The sequence below is a fragment of the Pundamilia nyererei genome, unplaced genomic scaffold (genome assembly GCF_000239375.1).
Source record: "Pundamilia nyererei isolate P.nyererei 1_Seehausen unplaced genomic scaffold, PunNye1.0 scaffold00039, whole genome shotgun sequence".
NCBI classification, from domain to species: domain Eukaryota; kingdom Metazoa; phylum Chordata; class Actinopteri; order Cichliformes; family Cichlidae; genus Pundamilia; species Pundamilia nyererei.
In genome coordinates this window covers 4,089,750-4,102,960 of record NW_005187440.1, presented here as the reverse complement: position 1 = coordinate 4,102,960, position 13,211 = coordinate 4,089,750, and the positions used below count along the sequence as shown (strand labels likewise).

The window sequence follows — 13,211 nt, the reverse complement described above, 5'->3', positions numbered from 1 at the left end:
CTGATTACCCCACATACATATTTTATGAGTTTTTTTTACTCATAAGTACCACTGCAGGACTTGGTTGTGCATTAGCAACAAAAAGTTTAATTTGAGCCTGAGAGGGTTAAGAGGCTCCAGCCATCACCATAACAATGTGAGCTCTTTGAGCAATAATGTGGACGAGCTTAGTGATGTGACTGAAACCCAGAGGGCTTACAGAGTGTACTCCAATGTGTTTCATGGAGGAGTTGCTACACTAACACTTCCTAAACGACAGTGTGACCGTACCTGGCTTCAGGATTTTTTGGATGGACAGAAACATTAATCTGTGCAGTAAGAAGAAAAATGTGGGAAGAAACGCTATTTGTCTAAATCAATACAACATTTGGATTCCTCTATCATCTGATGCAGAGGTCATCCTACTAACTGTGGTGAATAATTATGGACATTAAATGGATACATCTGTAACAACATTCTCAATTCAGCTGCCATAAAAACAGATCAGAGAGAACTTATTTTACTGTTTTATATTTAGGTTGAAATGTATTGATCTCATAGCTTTTACTTTTTTAGCTTTTTAAAAAAAAAAAAAGAACTTATTGTAAACATTGACATCAATCATCACAGAATTTCACAAGCTGCTATTTCAAACTATTTTAGAAACTCTTGAACAATTTGGAATGGCAAAGAAACAAACAGAAAATACGCGTAAAAACAAAATCCAACTATAAAGAGTCTTAACTGACTATTGCAGGCCATAATATAATACTCTGAATAAGAGAAAATAATAGTGAGAGAGTGTGTGCTTCCCTGTGACTGTGTGTAAAAACACAGAATAAAAGTGCTCTGCCTCTGAGCCAAGATATGCTTTGTCTTTGCTTTTTCTGCTGGCATCTGCCTGTTGTTTTAAATTTACACTGGATCCAAAGTGATTATGGTAAATGGTAAATGGCCTGTATTTGTATAGCGCTCATGTACACGTGTCAAAAAATCTGGACGAAAGCAGAAGTAGTGAGAAGAAGGACATAATTACACCAGTAGTAATGACCACCATAGAACCTGTGTGCACATATACAGTGGATTGCTTGGTCATCCACTGCCCTTCTGGATGACTAATTATTGGACAAACAGGGTGAGATGGGCGGAGTCTTCTGTAAGGGGCCCGTTAAGCAACAGCCAATCGTCTTCAGTGGGCTGGTCTCTCTGTCTCTGTGCTAAGGTAGCATAAGGAAAGTGGAAATAAGAATGGGGGGAAAAAAGAGCTCAGAAGAAGGGTTAGCAGCTCAGTGAAAGCCCCTTACAGTGGGCCTCCGTAGACAGACACAGTAGGACAGACAGAAGCCTGAATCTCATTTCAGAGTTTCATCCTCCAACATTTCTCTGCAACAGTCAGAAATTCTACGATCCTTTTAAAATGAAATATTGACATGATGAAAATGATATGATGTTACCCATTTGAGGGACAGCTGAAGCCAAAATAACATTACACTAATCGATGACCAGTCCTTACTCCAAATTTGCTGCCAACTACACATAGCTGCTTTCATTTTAATTCAAATTACAAAAAAATTACAAAAACTTTTTTTGTCCAACTCAAAACACTCTGCACTGAAGGCTTGGTGTTGAGAGCTGTCCGTCACTCTCCCTGTGTCTTCTGTTAAATAACAGTCCAGTTCGCCATATTCTCATGCACTCTCTGAAACACATGTGCTCCTGGGTTTAATGAGTGACTACAGTAATGAGCCAGTCGTGCTTTTAGTGTGGCTGTAAAACACATCCAAGTGAAGTCTCACATCACTCTAATTAAAAAGCCCAAAGTTTAAATCAATGGAAAGTGTGTCTAATCTTCCACAGAGGTGGCAGCGATGGTAACAAAAAGCTTTTCTGCTGCTTTAAGAAATATCTTTTGCATTTTAAGTTTGGCTGCCTGACTTTAATTAAAATGAATCAAAGACACTTAATGATTTGTGCAATTCAGGATAAACAGTCACAATTTGATTCCTTCTTTTAAAGAGTGTGTATCTTGTCCTCCAGCATGAGCTGTAGAAATAAACTGTGACTGGCTTATTTTTGCCAGCCTGTGGACAAGGTTTTCATTGCATAGACTGAATCTATGGCTGATGGACTGCTTTTCTGCCAGCTTCAATACCATCTGTACATATATCACTCTCATCAACATTCAAAGCACAAAATGTGACGCAGAACCTCTAAAAGTCTGTTCCATGCTCGGGGGTGGGCAGGAAAACAGAAACGTGTGGATTAATTCTGTAATATCCTACAGCAGTACTATGTCTGACATAACACACTCAAGTGATTCAGTTCCATCACTCCTTACTCACCTGTTGTCTAAGCTTATAAAACATTTGTCTCTTTCTATATTTACAGGTATAAAGAATTATATGTTGCAATAAGTATATGCTTCTTGTATCGGGCGTTTGCTACTTATTATTTTAGACCTTGGCACCTTTTTAATCACCTGAACACCAATCTACCTCTGCAGAGACAGAATAGTGATTTTAGTTTCCTGTTGTCCTCTGGGCACATTAAACTGTGCAGGCCATGCTAAAACAAATGCAAGCCCGTGTTTTATTTTAAATCAGTCTAACAGGTAAGTGGATGATGCTGTACGTTAAATTGACTGATCTTAGATCTTTACCTGAAGACGTAATTTTATCACCGCAGCAAATTTTCCAACTATTCATCAAAGGTACGGCCACTTTCAATTTAATTTAAATTGATCTGGTTGAAGGAAAATGTCCAAGACCAAGAATCGGTAATAAATGTTTTGTTTAAAGCCAGAGTGCACAAACACTAACACAATCATATATTACACAGAGATTGTGTTAGATTTGCCATTGTCTATCATTTTGATGCACAATGTGATAAAAAAATTTCTGGCACAGTATTATTTTGTCTGTCATTTTATTTCCAAGGCTTTTTAATGATTATAGCACAGATTTAATAGCATTACAATTTATTTTAAATGACAATAGCAAAAATATAAAAAGTGCATGCATTCATGAACTCACTACTACCACACTTCACACCTCATAAGGAAGCGTGATAGCATGGTTAACATTTCTTCCAAGGAAGCAAACAGATGTCACCAATTGAATATGGACTCTCAGATGGTGCAAGTACCAGAGCTTGTTATCAGTTTTCATTATTATTTTTTTATTAAAAAAAAGCAAAAATTTATCAAAACTGACATTCAGATCCTACTCTGCCCCATATCTTTTTAAAAAACTGACTGGTTGTTTTTTTTTCTATTAATACTTGGCCAAACATGGAAGCATCATTGAGTCGACTTTGCAACCCGAGCAGCTCGTACAAAAAATGTTTTTAAAAATCTTATGCCTGCCGTGATGGACACATTTTGACAAAGATGACACCAAACAAAAAACAAAGTCAAAAACGAAACAGCTTCAGAAAACAAAGTCAACACCACCAGTCTGTTTCAATACTTGAAGCACAATCATATTGCAAAATATCTTATGGGCAGGGATAGCTCAGTAGCTAGCGTGGTCACCCCATGATCGGAAGGTCGAGGTGTTTGAATCCACTGAACGGCTACTCTGAGGTACCCCTGAGCAAGGTACCGTCCCTACACACTGCTCCCCAGGAGCTAGATTGGTGGCTGCCCACTGCTTCACTGAGTGAATGGGTTAAATGCAGAGAGGAATTTCCCCACGGGGATCAATAAAGTATGCATTATTATTATTATAAAAACCCCACCTTGACAGATAGATAACACAAAGTAGCAACACATTTATAGTACAAATGTGCAAATGTTGTCAGTGAACAATCATTCAGTCAATTCAAGCCAAAATGTAATTGGGATTTTAATTTAGCCCTAGCAAGCTCTAACTTCAACTCATTCTGTCCTGTTATTATTATTATCATTAGTAGTGGTAGTATTTCATTTAACAGTAGCTCCACCACCAGAATTTTAATCTGTCGCTATGGCAGCGTGCAGTCTGATTTTTCTGTTAAATGGATAACAATATTCGGTTACTGTGACCTCTGACGAAAAACCCTCACCCAATATTCAACCATCCCTGCAATCTTGAAAACTACATCAAATTAAAATGGCTCCTGACAAAACATTTTAAAATCCCTGAGAAAAGAATTTCCAGCAAGAGCACAGAGGAACTGTTTGTCTCTTGACTGGAGATCTATTATCCAAAAAGCTTTTTATTTCCAGTGGTGCAAGCATTTTTGCCTTGTGGAAATTGAACCTCTAACCCCATTAGTGTTATGCAAAGTTGCACTTGACCACAACATAGTGCACAAACCCTGTGATCTACGCCACTGTTTACCAACATTCAGTGTGGGACCCAGAGAAGTTGCAGCTCTGTGAGCGCTACTTGCATGGTAGCCTGTGACCTTAGGCTGTGAGGTCAGCTGCTATTGACGTTTATCTCGCCAAATCCCTTAGGGCTTCAAACAAGACCTAATCAGACTAACCACAACACCAGAACCTCCCCTGCATTTATGTTGTAGCTACACAATTACCTCTCATAAGGAATCTATTAGCCCCTGTTGAGCATGTTCGCATTAAAAAGGGAGGTGGAGAGGAGATGTGGCTATGGGAATAAAGGAAAATCTATTACATGTGAACACCACGAAGCAGAAAAATATCTGTTTTCCTCAACTGAATTTCCGATTTATCATTCATAGCAGAAATCCAACAGCTGGCAGGCTTAAAATTTTGAAACTACAAAACACCTGGTGTCTTTTAGTCTTTTCCCTTGGGGGAAAACCTTCGCCACACAGGGAGTGATGTGTTTGTTTTTTAAAAAACAAACAACAAAAAACTGAGGAGATAGTGGTTGGTGTGATCACCAGAGCAGCAGAAGAAAAAAGAGAAAAGATATTGTATTGAGTTTTTTAACTGAACAGAAAAAGGTCAGAGAGAAAACACTGAAAGCATTAACAACAATATATGGACAAATTAAAACACAAGAATGAGAACACTGCTACTGTCAGTATACTTTAAAGTTGTGTCCACATACCTTTGACGGTATTATAAATACTACCTAATAATAGCCTGATTCATTCATGTGTGGTAAAGGCCAGCAAGTGCTTATCTCTCTAAGCCCAAAGACAACACCCCATCCTGATCTGATGATGGTGGTTGAGCTAACCGGTACTGCTATTGGCTAAAATGAAGGACATGATATTTCGATCTGCTCTGCATTGTCCCCTTTTTTCTGATGATGTTGCACTGTTGCTCTCCTGTATGGTAGCAAGCTCTTCAGCATGAATTTTGCTGCACATGCAAGTGCGTAAACAAGGAAAACTATTTTTTTGCGACCATGACTGACTCAAGCTGTAACGCTCTGAGAAGCAAAAAGATTAAAAAGAAGAACCTCGTCTCTGTATCTCTACTAGGATTGTGCCGATGGATGATGTCGATATCCATCAGCACCAGGGATCGGCAACTGTCAAACCAGTGGTGATAGTTTGCTATAGTTTTATGCTTTTCCACTTACAAAATACTTGAATCACAGTAATGTTTTTCACACCAGTTGATATTGATATATATCATCATATAAATCAAATCACTATTTCTGTCAAGCTTAAAGATTCCTTTTTACTCCTTAGATATGAGGTTAATTTAATTTATTTTTGTCAGAATTTGAACATGATAAATATACTGCAAGACATTTACAACTGTAGGTGTATATATAATAAACTAAACTCTTAATTCCGACCAGTCAAAGGCTTCAAATGTTGCAGAAGCATACAAACAAAACGGGAAACTAACTCCTTTGGTCAATTCCAAACAAATAACAAGAACATGATATGAATGCAAAATAAATCTCAAGAGACTACTCTGTATTATTTCCCTTATGGTCCAGGGTAAGCAAGCAATCAGCAAATTTAATGGATACTTTAAAAAATGTACAGGAAGTGCATCACTGTCTCAGTGACATAGACAGTGAGGCTCATTTATGGATGTACAACTTAACCACAAATCCAATCTGGCAGCAAACTAGAAGAAGACACAGCTATTCAACTGTCTCTCTATGCCTCAGCTGTGAAAATGCCCTCTGAAAGAAATGACTTGGGCCAGGGAGTTGGCAAAGAGTGTCAATTACTTTAATCAGCCACTTAAATTCTACATGTGCTTACTGGCACCATGTCTTTTCAGTATAGTAGTCTGCTGCATTTGCGAAATCACTGTCTCTTTGTGTTATCATTTATTATTTTATCACCAAGCCCTACTTGCAACACAGATGCCACATGACTGCAGTTTGTGCAGAGCCTATTGTCCAACCCTAATCACTTATTTTAAAAGCTAGAGTGTCCAGGTTAAATGTAAGATTAATTAGTACAATTAAGGACATAGTCATTTTATTCAACAAGCTTTATTACTATTTGGATCAAGCAGCTTTAGAAAAATAACACTATTGCTTCTGCAGGTGTTTTAATCAATAATCCTCAAAGGAGATGAACAGAAGTATTCAGTTGAACTCACACCAGCAAATAGCCAATTCTCCAAATCAGACCCAAAAGTTTTTGTGTGCAGCATGCCAAATAAAAAAAAACACAAAAAAAACCCCCTTAAACAATCAACAAGTGTTATTGAAAAATGCTGACAACCAGGGTATGGGGTTACCATCTAATACATACCCTGATATTAAAAACTGATTTTTATAGGAGTGATTTTAACCAGGGGATTTGGTTTTATTTTGATTTTATAATGAGCCTTCCCTCTAAAATTTTACATTTTTAAAGTGATTGATTTTCTATCCCCATCAGAGCAATGACTCTGTTTATCTTATCTTCAATGTTTTTACCCAAGATCACTTTCAACATGTAAGAAAAGTGGTTGTGCCCGCATTGCCACGAGACTTTAGTACACAAATCACAGATGACTTGACCGGCATAAAGTTAGACAAAAAAATGTAACACGCACTAACAAGTACGTGTGCATGTGCACATGTATGTACATGTGCATTTCATATTCCTGGGAATTTCAAAACAGCACTCTCCACCTTGAAGACTCTATGCATCTGTTATCATTTTACAAGTTGCCTGTAACTCTGCGAGTACAAACCTCTCAAGCACAATGTGCCCCACTAAGCACCTCATTACAGAAGAAAGGTTCTGTGTATCCCGCTAAGGTAATAGATGGGAGGTAGGATCCTTTAAATGAAATAAATAACACTGCAAAGTGGCAGAAATTACGGTTTCTGCATTGTGTTTTTCCTCGGGACAAAGGAGACCAACAGGCAGGTAAGATCAGAAGAGCTAGGCAAAAAAAACCCCAAAAAACAGATGTACAAATAATGCAACAAAACCATAATATGACAAATTACCAGCTCATTTTCTTCATTTTAGCATTAACTTTCTGATGCCCTGGTTGCCTTGGCATGAAAAGATGTACAGAGACTTTAGCACTAAAAATAAAGCAAAACAGCTATATAAACAAATAATAATTAAGTCAAGGAAACCACTTTCTGCGCAGGTGGAAACATCCCAAGAAATATGTCCTGCTCTTCCAGCGAGTAAAACATTTACCTCTTCTTATTTAAAGCAAGCCTAACAGTGTGTTATTAAATTGAAACACATAAGAAACACAAATGATATGATGGGCACTAAGGACTGAGAATGAAAGACGCACAGGTTTCAGGATAGTTAAAGTTTACTTTGTGAAAAACAAACACTGAAATTAATCACTGGATGGTGTAGCTTTGACCTTTTAGTGGCTCGTATCTGCTAATGCATATTTAAGACATAAAATAGAATGGGACAGCAGACTCAGACAACATGTCACCTTACTGAAGTCTATGCATGTCTACTCTGCTCCCCTTGGCTCCATGCTAATCTGTCCCTTTGTCTTTTCCCTGCAGTCTCCTCAGCACCAGAGGCGGACAACCTCTGAGAAGGAAAGTATGCAACCCCGTAAATTATTGATGTGTCTAAAGCCACATCAATAATCCGCCTGCTGCTTTGCACGCCAGGCTAACACATGTTCATTTTAATGCAGTGTAATAAAGGATAGGGATTTGCGCATTGGCCTTGCTGCTGGGCTGCAGGGGAGGCGAACATACACATGTAGAATGTGGAGTAACAATAACACAACACACAAAACGACACCGGGATGAGGCGAGTGGAGAAGCGGCAGAGCTTCACAAATATCCCGAACACGGGATATATATTTTTTTAATATACAGATTTCATTTTGTTTGCTCGTGTTTAACTGATAAGAATCGCCACGCACGCTAAGCGAAGCTGTGATGCACCACAAAACCAAGCCAGTGAGTTCCGTCTTACCTGATGTTGCATATCAACCTTCACTTTTGTACAGTAGCAGAGAGGTGCCCAGATGTTGCAGCCAGGTCACTAACTAGTGGAGCTAAAGGTGAACAATTTCCCCCCGCGTTGAAAAACTTTGCCCTCTGTATAAAACAAAAACTGTAAACAGAGAAAGAAAGAAAAAAAGACAAGTGAATTAAGCAGGACTGTCTAACGGTCAGTCGGAGAGGTGGGAGTTGGGTAACATTACCGCTGACGTGCCGTTATTTCGTGCATGGAAACACTGTAGCGCCAAACGTCATTCTACAAATCTGGCGATTTTAACGACCTGACGTGCTCGAGGTAAACACGTCCAGAGGAAGGGGCTTTGGACTTTTTTCCACAGTCATTTCACGGGCTCGTGTGTGAGGAGCAGTAGTTACACATGATGCAACACTTCATTCAAACTAAACTTTGCAACACGTCCACGCCGCTTTGCCATTAAACGCTGTTTTGTTTGCCCGAATAGGACTTGGAGCGTACAACCAAGTGCTTACGTGTAGCCAGAAAATCTAGCAAACTGAGCATTTGCGATACCACCGGAGGTTACATGGCGTGTAAATGTGTCGGTACATATTCAACTGACACATAATTAAAAAGACTCTTTTTTTTGCCCCTTTCCTTTTCCCTCACACACAAGCGGGCTGAGCCTGATCGAGGACCGGACTCGGGGTAGTAAAAGAAAAAGAAGAAAAACAGCGGTACCAGCGGTCACACACCGCCAAAGTGTCCTTTAATTTTCACACGCCACGCTTATTACTGAATTGTTGTGTTACAGTAGCGGGACGGCTGTGAAAATGGCCTCTCTACAATGGCATTACACCTAGCCTCACTGGACGCATTGTTTGTGTCAGCTGCATGTCAAAATAATGCAGACCGCTAGAGAGCAATGACAACAGCTAACGTTAACGGCAGCACCACTTTGCTGGCCTGAAAAGCGCGTGTACCACTCGGCTTGAAAAGCAGTTTTAAGCTAAACGAAACGAGAGGGGGTAAATGGCCTAAGTATAATGCTACAAAAGTGTTATAACACGTCAGACAGCGCGAGGCACGCCCAAAGGTACGGGAAAGTCTAAAATAACTTACATTAGTCCATGCGAAAAGCAACGTAGGCAGACGCTCCGTTAGTCCAGTTTTTTTTTCAGATCTGTATCAACATAGATGGACAGCACTTCTCCGTAGTCCCGCCCCACATGGTTTAGCAGTCGGGCATATCTGTACATATATATAATCCCCCTCCCAGATGTCCAATCACAACTCTCCACTCTGGAATAGTGTCTTTTCCCATTGGTCGAGAAGCTTATCAGTCTCGTGCTGAGTTTCCAGCTGTCTCCGTACCATATAGGGGTGTGTCGTGACGTAGCTGACGGTCCGATAGATAGTAAACAATTGCAGAAATAAACCTTAAGAATATAAACTGAAATAAGGGGTAAAGTCGAAAAGAGTAAGGGCAGCTTTTAAAGTTCAGGGCGTTTAGCTGTATGAATCTATAAAGATGTATACTAAATATACTACACGTGTTTAGACCAATTCACGGGTGTGTGTATGTGTGGGTGGGTGGAGGGATCTGTTTTAATACCGTTGCATTTGAAGCTTAAATGTGTCCGCATTTCTCATCATGAATCATATATGGTTCACCTATACATAATATATGAAAGTTCCAGCTTCTTCTAACCTTTGTGCTCCCTCTGTACTGGAAACTGGTGGTAGCTGATAGTATACCCATGATGACGGGATAACGGCTTAGCCTAGAAAACATTTTGACCGACTCGCCTATTGGTATGTGTCCATAATTTACCGTATATTGGGACACACGCCAAAGCTAATTTGTTTACTGGGTGAAAGAATTCTGTGGGAATGATAGGGCCCTGTGGTGCTATTCTGTGTCACCCCTGGGCGGTTACTGTAGCACATCAATCACCACATCGCCCACTCTGTAATTAGAACTGATTCTCTTCTTTTAGCTATCTCTTGTCATTTCCCTGGATGGCTCAGGGCAGGGTATCACTCTGTATGACTTGGTTTATGTTACTTATTTATTTATTTATTTATTTATTTGTTTATTTATTTATTTTTTGCTTGATCTCATTGCTTTATGAAAATCCCATGAGCTGGATTTCAAACCTTCCAACCTATGCAAAGCTGGCACTGACAACAAGCCAGTTACATAAATCCATAAGTTTCTGTACATGTGGGACTGAAAGCACTGATACCATGTGAGCATATTGATGGCTTGAACTTTTCTGTAGAAGTAGGAATTTTTTAGCATTTGGCATAAGGAAACTTGTTGTGCTTTGTTTTTGCAGCAGACCATGCTAACTTTCTCTGCTCTATGCCCCTGCAATTGCTGATAGACCTCCTGTCTTAATACACCTACATGCTTTGCGTGTTCTTAGATGCACTGTAACATTGAGATATTTCTCTACAGAAGTAGCCACTGTGGTATCTCGATGCATTTACATGTCTTTGCGTCACAGTGTGATATGCATGCGAGCCTAAGCCACTTCTGCATCCTGTACACTATAGACGCATGCTGCAACTTACTGAAACATTTTCCACAAGTGTCATTTATCAGTATGTTGTCACCATTAATGCTTGATGACACACAGGTTGAGGCTGTGCAGGTCAGTCTAGCTGCCGGAGGTCAAAGGTATTCACGCTTTCCTGTTTAACCTTTCAATTCAAGTAAACACTAACACATTGCTCTTCTCCTTCTTATAGGTGCGACTGAGCATGTCAATACATTATCTCGCTGAGTCATTCGGTCATACAGTTATGTGGCATTATTCTGTCAAAGCCTAATGTCGGCTTGATTACTGCATTGAAAATCTTTACTTTTAAGCTCTGCGCCATGAGGATAGTCAGCAGTGAATGGCACTGTAAAGGTCATTCGAGCTGACGACTGCAGATTCTCATACTTCTATTCATGTCACTCTCCCATTTTTAAGAGCAATTGAATTGCATTGCCTACTTGTAGTTTAGTTGTCATTTTCTGCATATAAGGAACAGGCCACCTTGGTTAAAATGATCTGTATGGTTGGATATCACATAAGGGAGGGAGATCAAAGCTTTTCTATTTGTTTCCCGCTTTTTCATTTAAATATTAACTGGGTTAGACAATCTCCATTTACTAACCAAATATGGATGTCAAAAAACTAATGTTTACTGAAAAATATAATGGAATCCTTCAAAACTGGATATGTGGTTCCTATCGCCAAATAGCCTTTGTAACTGCAATAAATGCATTATTCAAATTTACAGCAGCATGGCTGCTCCCATTTGGCTGATAACAGTAATGTTTCTTCTTCCCCACCCCCCGCCTGACTTTCTTATCTCAATCAAGCGGTGCATGAATCAGTGCAGCCAGCTTTAACAGGGCAAATATATATGCATGTACATTCATAAACCAATATACGTGACAATCACGTGTACGGGATATTTCCTCTGTACAGCGTTGCCTGTGTGTGCATGTGCTGGAATCTAGGCCATCCCTTGTTGCTTTGTGTCTGAGAGGCGGATCAGTCTATACGATGCAAGGCATATGGGCGTGTTTATGTCAGGGGCATGCGCACAAGGGACTTAGTCTTCCTCTGGGTTTGTGTGTGCATGAGAAAGAGAACAAAAAAGAGGGAGCGAGAGAGAGAAAGTGAGCGAGTATCACATGAGATGCCCGGATTTTCTCGGGGTGTTTTCACTGTGCACACACACTACAGCAATAGGAGCAGAAGAAACACGAGGACTCCTCATAGCTCTCTCTTCCTCAATAGTTTCCTTCCTAGAACTCGGAATGTCTCCATCTCACTTTAATGCCCCCACCTACTAACCAACGCACACACACATACACACACAGCACTCTCTCCCACTCACAGGGTGAGTCTAGAAAACAGCTGGAAAAGCAAATAGTTACAGGCAGCCCTGGCCCACTGGCTCTTATATATGACTGGACCTTTACTTGGATGAATGCAGTCCTCACACTGGTTTTTCAGCTGCAGTCAGAAGGCACAAAGACCAGTGCAATTGCACAAACCTAAAGGAATGCTGCAGTACTTGGCAAACACACTCTTTGATCAGCTTCACAGTGTGCAGCCAGAAGATTGGTTGCTGTGTCCCCTGAGTGAGCCACAAGATTCTCAGGGATGTTTTGGCACCTACACGGCCGCACACAGGAACACACTGTCCAGGGAAAGGAGCATTCTCAGTAACAATCAGGCCCTTTCCTCTGTCCCCATTTTAAGATTTTTTTATGCTCCTTGGCTCTGCCTCATCCTTCAGCTCTTCGACAATGTCATCACAAGCCTCCAACATCAATAAACTGGACCCAATATTCTCAACAAATTTGCTGCATTCTTTCCATTCAGACACAAGGAAATTTGAGAGCTGAGCAAAAGTGGAACATGGGGTCAGTAAGTCAGCAAATTGTTTTTGCCACTCCTGCACAGACCAGGCTTTGTTAGCATAGTCCGCTCTGATTAGAATTTACAAACCTGAACTGTAATGTTATTGGAACTAGATTACAGTCATGTAAATGGAAATCCATTTTACAGTTTTATTCAACCAGAAAACAGTTAAAAATAAGGCAACAACGACTTGAAATGTGCTACATTTCATGGTAATCCATCTTAATGTTGAGACATTTCAGTCGTAATCACAAATGTCATTCTTGGGGTAAGACTAAAGCCCATGAATCACCAGAGTAAGCAGGACTGACTTATTTATTTCCTCTGTTTATAAATATCAGTATAACATATTACTCATGTCCGTATTATAACAAGCCATATTTCTTGTGGACAGTCTTCTTCCAGACAAGGTGTGTCCTAGGATGCTTAAGGCGTGTGCTGCTGAACTTGGGGAGCCGCTACAACGAGTCTTCAACCTCAGTCTGCGACTGGGGAGAGTGCCCGCCCTATGGAAGACATCCTGCA

At 40.0% G+C, this 13,211-nt stretch overlaps 1 protein-coding gene across 2 annotated transcripts in view; it reads right to left on the bottom strand.

Moving 5' to 3' along the window:
* The window catches only part of LOC102216220 (vitamin D3 receptor A), a 93,740-nt gene that overhangs the window by 56,497 nt on the left and 24,032 nt on the right, over positions 1-13,211 (bottom strand). The window contains exons 1-2 of one of the 2 annotated variants that reach the window (XM_005730846.1): positions 9,376-9,470; positions 8,269-8,409 (exon numbers count right to left, since the gene is read on the bottom strand). The exons of the other annotated variant lie outside the window; for it this stretch is intronic. The gene's annotated coding sequence lies outside the window, so the exon portion shown is untranslated. Of the gene's footprint in view, positions 1-8,268; positions 8,410-9,375; positions 9,471-13,211 lie in introns of those variants that run through there. 2 annotated transcript variants of the gene reach the window in all.